Below are 8,167 nucleotides of genomic sequence, written 5' to 3'. Positions count from 1 at the left end.
CCTTTGATCCCTGAACTCCTGGACCAAGTCAGAAAAGCATGCATATATACAAAGCTGGATCTTAGAGGAGCTTACCACTTGGTACGAGTAAAAGAGGGCGATGAATGGAAGACGGCCTTCCGCACCAAGTATGGGCTATTTGAATATCAGGTCATGCCCTTCGGACTTTGCAATGCCCCGGCCGCCTTTCAATATTTTATGAACAATGTCCTCAGAGAGCTCATAGATGTGTGTGTTGTTGTTTACATTGACGACATCCTCGTTTATTCTTCATCGGAATCTGAACATCGTAAACACGTGAAAATGGTCCTCGAAAGATTGCGTCAACACAAACTTTTCGCTAAGTTGGAAAAATGTGTTTTCAACGTGACTGAAGTTGAATTCTTGGGATTCATATTATCACCTGGCGGAGTGCGTATGGATTCAAAGAAGGTCGATGCAGTTCTCAAATGGCCATCACCATCCTCCGTAAAAGGTGTGCAAAGCATGTTAGGCTTCGCTAACTTTTACCGCAGGTTTATCCCCGAATTCTCTCGAATAGTCCAGCCCATCACTGCCTTGTTAAAGAAAAACAAACGTTTTGAATGGTCTACCGAGGCGGAACAAGCTTTCCAGGATTTGAAGACTAAATTTATCTCTGCACCAATCTTAAAACACCCTCGCCCCGAACTCCCCTACATCGTGGAAACTGATGCTTCAAGCCTTGCCATGGGGGCAGTTCTATCAGAAAAGGACCCGGTAACCAATCAGTTGCATCCCGTGGCATTTTGGTCCCGCAAATTCTCGCCTCCTGAAATCAATGACACGATTACTGACAAGGAACTTCTGGCTATCAAGTCTGCCTTTAAGGCTTGGCGGCATTATCTGCTGGGGGCCCGACACACCGTTACTGTGATTACGGATCACTGAAACCTGCAATATTTGAAAACCGCAAAAGCCCAATCCTCTAGACAACTCCATTGGGCATTATTCTTTGCCGAGTTTGACTTCATAATTACCTATCGACCTGGTACAAAGAACGGTAAAGCTGATGCCCTTTCTCGGATGGGAGTGGAAGAACACTTGATCAACCCTAAACCTGTACCAATCATTCCCGAACAAAGAATTCTGGGTGTAATCGCCACAGAATCCATAGAGGAAGTTAAGGATAAAGCCAGGCAACTTGTAACTCCAGCAGACATACAGAATTGGCATCTGCAGGGAAAGGACTTTGCAGTAAAGGACAACTTATTGTATTTCCAAGAACGATTATACCTACCCAGCACAGATTTACAGAAAAAAGTAATCTCTTGTTATCACGATTCTTTAATGGAAGGACATCCCGGTATGGCCAAGACCTCAGAAAAGATCAAGCGCTACTTCTGGTGGCCGTCTTGGAAAAAAGATATCAGAGACTTTATAATGTCCTGTGGAGTATGCGCCCAAAACAAGAGTCAAAAGGAAAGACCAGCAGGCCTCTTACGCCCTATTGACATCCCACCTCGCCCTTGGCATACGCTTTCTATGGACTTCATCACCAATCTACCTCCATGCTCCGGATACAATACGATTCTAGTAATCGTGGACTTATTCTCCAAGATGGCGCATTTCATTCTGCTCAAAGGCTTGCCAACAGCAGCAACTCTGGCCCGAGAATTTCTCGAAAACATCGTCCGACTGCACGGTTTTCCTTCGGTTCTAATTTCGGATCGAGGTAGTCAATTTATTTCTCATTTTTGGCGAAGTTGCTGTCGGTCGGCTCAAATTGATGTGAGACTATCGACCAGTCACCACCCTCAGACCGACGGACAAACCGAGAGGACAAATCAAACTCTGGAACAGTATTTACGCTGCATGCTGCAACAAACTGAAAAAACTTGGAAAGACATCCTTTGGATAGCCGAATATGCCTACAATAACTCTGTCCATTCGGGAACTGGGAAAACCCCGTTTTTTCTTTTGTACGGCAGTCACCCTCGAACCTCGGAGTTGGATCCCCTCCAAGATCTTGAAACACCAGCAGTGGACTACCTGCATTCTACAATCACCCAAGCCTTTAAGGAAGCTGTTTCTCACCTTCAAAGGGCTAAAGAACAATACAAGAAAGGAGCAGATCAACATCGGAAGGAAGCCCCTCAATATCAAGTAGGGGATCAAGTCTGGTTATCCACCAAATATCTACCTCTAAAAGGGCCACGCACATTCAACCCAAGATACCTTGGTCCCTATTCCATCACTACCATAGTAAACCCAGTAGCGGTCAAGTTGGACTTGCCCCCGCACATGAAGATACATCCGGTCTTCCACGTCTCTCTATTAAAACCCGTGCAACATCAAACCCGACTAACTAAATCTCCAAAACCTATCCTAGTTGATGGAGAACTCTAGTTTGAAGTCAAAAGCATTCTGGACTCCAAGATCTCCAAATCTAAACTATTTTACCTAACTGACTGGAAAGGCTACGGCCCCCAAGAGAGATCCTGGGAACCTGCTGAATATGTCCACGCTCCTCGCCTAATCAAAAGATTTCACCGAACATTTCCTGACAAGCCAAAACCCCCGGAGAAGCCCGGTTTGGGAGGGGCCTTGAGGGGGGGTACTGTCATGATCTCTGCTTCCAAAAGGTCAGGGTTTTCCCAACTCCCTTGGAAGCAGATCCATAACCCAGGTTCCGAGTGCCAACCAGTCCCAATTGGGACCTTTTGGACCCAGTCCTGGCGCCAGTGGCACCAGGCTCATAAATATGCCCAGTCCCAGCTCTGGAAGCGCCGGGCTCATAATGCTTGGGTGGACTTACCTGCAGCAGACCGTGCTGCTTACTTGCCTGCCAGTTGAGCCTCTGATCCTCTTCTGTTTGGAACTACTTTTCCTGTTGGGTGGGGCAGGAGCCACTCCCTAGATTCAGAACACTGGAACTCTTCTGGAAAGCAGGAACTCTTTTCTTACCTAGGCGTGGCTGTGGAAGGAGACACCTAAGCACTACAGGAGGCTATTTAAACCACACCCGATGGAGGAATCTTGCTTTGCGTTATTCTGCATCCTCTGCAGCAGAACGCTCATCGTGTCTTCTGCATCTGATCCTGGGCCTAAGGAAAAAGGCTTACCATCCTGAATCCAGTCTTCAGCAACACCTATAAAGACAAGAAAGAACAGGTTAGCATTACGGTCTTCAGTGACAGCTCTTGACTTACCTGGTCCATCGGCTGTCACCAACGCCTCGCGCTGCATTCCGGCATCTGAAAGACAAAGGCTTACCTACTCTTCGTGCGCTCCGGAGGTCTTCACACTGCATTCCGGCATCTGAAAGACAAAAGCTTACCAACTCTTCGCACGCTCCGGAGGCCTTCGGTGCTGCATCCCGCATCTGAAAGACAAAACAAGGTGCGTTTAAAGACATTGGGGAACTTTAATACTCACGTGCCATTACTCCATTCCACATCTAACCCAGTGGGTATTCCGGCACCCTGCAGCCGCTCCGAACTTGTACCTGCAAAATAAAAAGACAGTTAGAGCGCATCGTGAAGCAGGCAACAAGCGCTTACTTACGTGCTTCCAGGCGCTTCTATTCATCACACGGGCTCCATCTTCAACTCACTTCAGCCCGTCATCCGCCATCGCCGGAACCCTGCAAAACAAGAAACATCATTACTAAAGACTTTAAAGACATTAGAATTACTCGAAACTTACCGTTCGTGCAGTAAACGACGGACAGCAGTCCTCTGAAGTCAAGAGGCCTGCTCCCCTTATCCAGTGAAGAAACTGGTTACAGCACCCTGTCCCGAGGCAGATGGAGAGCACGGCGTTCACTTACCTAAGACATCTTACCCTTCGAGTCAGACATACAGTGCACAGAGGTCCAGCCCAAAGAGCCAGCCGTGTGTTACACATCACCTTTGAAGATACGGTATACGCCCAGTCAAGACCGGCGCCTCTACGGGAATCAGGTGAGCGTTACAGAACGCAAAGCAAGCCACAAAACTCCCGTCCAGGCGCTATGGAAACCTCGGATACCGACCAGCTAGCCCAGTTACTTGGGGAACTAAGGGCAGAAGTGCATGCAGCCCGTCAGCAAACGAACGCTCTAAGAAGGGAACTGATTATTTCCAAGGAGCGAACAGATGATCTCGCTAGACAATTGCTACAGTCACAAGCCGGACAGACCCCGTTACCCGCATCTGGGGGAAATCTTCCTTCTACATCCTCTATGAATCCAGTGCAGATCAACCTACCTGGGAATGTACCTCTGGCTCCGCCCGAACGATTTTCTGGTGACCCAAAGAGGTTTGCAGTATTTATCAATCAGTGCCGGTTGCATTTCTTATGCCGGCCAGCAGCCTTTCCAACTGATCAAGCTAAAGTAGCTTTCGTGCTTTCGTACCTTAGTAGCAATGCGGCAGACTGGTCGATCCCTCTAGTAAATCAAGATGATCCGGTCCTCCATGATTTTCAAGCTTTTCAGCTCAGTATGGAAAAACTGTTCGCAAGACATTCACAGGGGCAGGCCTTGGACAATGAGCTTCTTTCGTTGCGACAAGGTAATCAAGACCTTTTGGCTTATATTGCGTCTTTCAACAGACTGATAGTGGAAACTCAATGGCCTGAGGACAAAAGGATTTCGCTGTTTTATAGAGGTCTACGTGGAGAGCTCAAAGATGTGTTAGCCCAAGTAGTGAATCCCCCACAAGATTGTTCGGACTATATAGACTTAGTCGTTCAAATAGATCACAGACTGCAGAACAGGAAGGCCGATCGTTCCAAGTTTGATGCTCGAGTATTTTCCAAACCGCCAACTCCTTCCAAAGGAGTAGACTCCAGGGAACCCATGCAAATAGGGGGTCTGAAAGGTCCTCTAACACAAAAGGAGCGGGAAAGGAGAAAACAGTTGCAATTATGCCTCTATTGCGGAAACTCAGGGCACTTTCTTCGAGACTGTCCGGTGAAGCCTGCCAAGAAGGCAGTAGGAGCTCAGTTACCAAAGTTACAAACTCTGAGCAGGGAAACGACCTCGCCCGACAAGAATAGAGGTCCTCTTGCCGAGCGTGAAAACCAGTTCCGTGACCTCGCATTTCGTGATACCTATGGTCCTCATTAGCCCTGATAATCCGGATCGATTACATGCAATTGAAGCTTATGTCGACAGCGGTGCCATCGGCAATTATGTGGATCATGAAATGGTTTTGAGGATGAATCTAACTCTTTGTCCCAAGGCTGTAAAGGACGTCATTACTACGGTGGATGGTACGGAGATAGCCTCCGGGCCAGTAACGCATACCACTCAAGAGGTGACGCTAGTAAGTCAAGATGGACACCATGAGAAGATCGTGTTCGATGTGATCAAGGCCCCTCAGTTTCAGATTATTCTAGGAATACCTTGGTTAGAGAAACACAATCCTCTGATCGATTGGCGAGCAAGAACGGTCCAGTTTCCAGAATGTGTCTCTACTTGTCACCCTCCACCTGGTGTTGCACTGGCAGCAATTTCTTCAGAGACTCCCCAGTTACCTCCCGAATACCTAGAATACCAAGATGTTTTCCGGAAGGATCAGGCTAACTCTCTACCTCCTCATAGGTCTTATGACTGCCAGATAGACCTGATACCTGGATCTACTCCTCCTTGTAGTAGAATATATGCCCTCACCGAGCCTGAGAACCTTCACCTTCGACAATACCTGGATCAATACCTGGCAAATGGGTTTATTCGTCCTTCCAAGTCCCCTGCTTCTTCAGCTTTGTTCTTCGTTCCAAAAAAGGAAGGAGACCTTAGAACTTGTATAGATTACCGCTCCCTGAACCAGATCACCGTTAAGAATAGATATCCGTTACCTTTGATCCCTGAACTCCTGGACCAAGTCAGAAAAGCATGCATATATACAAAGCTGGATCTTAGAGGAGCTTACCACTTGGTACGAGTAAAAGAGGGCGATGAATGGAAGACGGCCTTCCGCACCAAGTATGGGCTATTTGAATATCAGGTCATGCCCTTCGGACTTTGCAATGCCCCGGCCGCCTTTCAATATTTTATGAACAATGTCCTCAGAGAGCTCATAGATGTGTGTGTTGTTGTTTACATTGACGACATCCTCGTTTATTCTTCATCGGAATCTGAACATCGTAAACACGTGAAAATGGTCCTCGAAAGATTGCGTCAACACAAACTTTTCGCTAAGTTGGAAAAATGTGTTTTCAACGTGACTGAAGTTGAATTCTTGGGATTCATATTATCACCTGGCGGAGTGCGTATGGATTCAAAGAAGGTCGATGCAGTTCTCAAATGGCCATCACCATCCTCCGTAAAAGGTGTGCAAAGCATGTTAGGCTTCGCTAACTTTTACCGCAGGTTTATCCCCGAATTCTCTCGAATAGTCCAGCCCATCACTGCCTTGTTAAAGAAAAACAAACGTTTTGAATGGTCTACCGAGGCGGAACAAGCTTTCCAGGATTTGAAGACTAAATTTATCTCTGCACCAATCTTAAAACACCCTCGCCCCGAACTCCCCTACATCGTGGAAACTGATGCTTCAAGCCTTGCCATGGGGGCAGTTCTATCAGAAAAGGACCCGGTAACCAATCAGTTGCATCCCGTGGCATTTTGGTCCCGCAAATTCTCGCCTCCTGAAATCAATGACACGATTACTGACAAGGAACTTCTGGCTATCAAGTCTGCCTTTAAGGCTTGGCGGCATTATCTGCTGGGGGCCCGACACACCGTTACTGTGATTACGGATCACTGAAACCTGCAATATTTGAAAACCGCAAAAGCCCAATCCTCTAGACAACTCCATTGGGCATTATTCTTTGCCGAGTTTGACTTCATAATTACCTATCGACCTGGTACAAAGAACGGTAAAGCTGATGCCCTTTCTCGGATGGGAGTGGAAGAACACTTGATCAACCCTAAACCTGTACCAATCATTCCCGAACAAAGAATTCTGGGTGTAATCGCCACAGAATCCATAGAGGAAGTTAAGGATAAAGCCAGGCAACTTGTAACTCCAGCAGACATACAGAATTGGCATCTGCAGGGAAAGGACTTTGCAGTAAAGGACAACTTATTGTATTTCCAAGAACGATTATACCTACCCAGCACAGATTTACAGAAAAAAGTAATCTCTTGTTATCACGATTCTTTAATGGAAGGACATCCCGGTATGGCCAAGACCTCAGAAAAGATCAAGCGCTACTTCTGGTGGCCGTCTTGGAAAAAAGATATCAGAGACTTTATAATGTCCTGTGGAGTATGCGCCCAAAACAAGAGTCAAAAGGAAAGACCAGCAGGCCTCTTACGCCCTATTGACATCCCACCTCGCCCTTGGCATACGCTTTCTATGGACTTCATCACCAATCTACCTCCATGCTCCGGATACAATACGATTCTAGTAATCGTGGACTTATTCTCCAAGATGGCGCATTTCATTCTGCTCAAAGGCTTGCCAACAGCAGCAACTCTGGCCCGAGAATTTCTCGAAAACATCGTCCGACTGCACGGTTTTCCTTCGGTTCTAATTTCGGATCGAGGTAGTCAATTTATTTCTCATTTTTGGCGAAGTTGCTGTCGGTCGGCTCAAATTGATGTGAGACTATCGACCAGTCACCACCCTCAGACCGACGGACAAACCGAGAGGACAAATCAAACTCTGGAACAGTATTTACGCTGCATGCTGCAACAAACTGAAAAAACTTGGAAAGACATCCTTTGGATAGCCGAATATGCCTACAATAACTCTGTCCATTCGGGAACTGGGAAAACCCCGTTTTTTCTTTTGTACGGCAGTCACCCTCGAACCTCGGAGTTGGATCCCCTCCAAGATCTTGAAACACCAGCAGTGGACTACCTGCATTCTACAATCACCCAAGCCTTTAAGGAAGCTGTTTCTCACCTTCAAAGGGCTAAAGAACAATACAAGAAAGGAGCAGATCAACATCGGAAGGAAGCCCCTCAATATCAAGTAGGGGATCAAGTCTGGTTATCCACCAAATATCTACCTCTAAAAGGGCCACGCACATTCAACCCAAGATACCTTTGTCCCTATTCCATCACTACCATAGTAAACCCAGTAGCGGTCAAGTTGGACTTGCCCCCGCACATGAAGATACATCCGGTCTTCCACGTCTCTCTATTAAAACCCGTGCAACATCAAACCCGACTAACTAAATCTCCAAAACCTATCCTAGTTGATGGAGAACTCTA

Source organism: Ambystoma mexicanum, chromosome 12 (genome assembly GCF_040938575.1).
Source record: "Ambystoma mexicanum isolate Mex_15411 chromosome 12, UKY_AmexF1_1, whole genome shotgun sequence".
Taxonomy (NCBI): Eukaryota; Metazoa; Chordata; class Amphibia; order Caudata; family Ambystomatidae; genus Ambystoma; species Ambystoma mexicanum.
The sequence above is the reverse complement of the archived record's forward strand: the minus strand, read 5'-3'. Positions refer to the sequence as shown.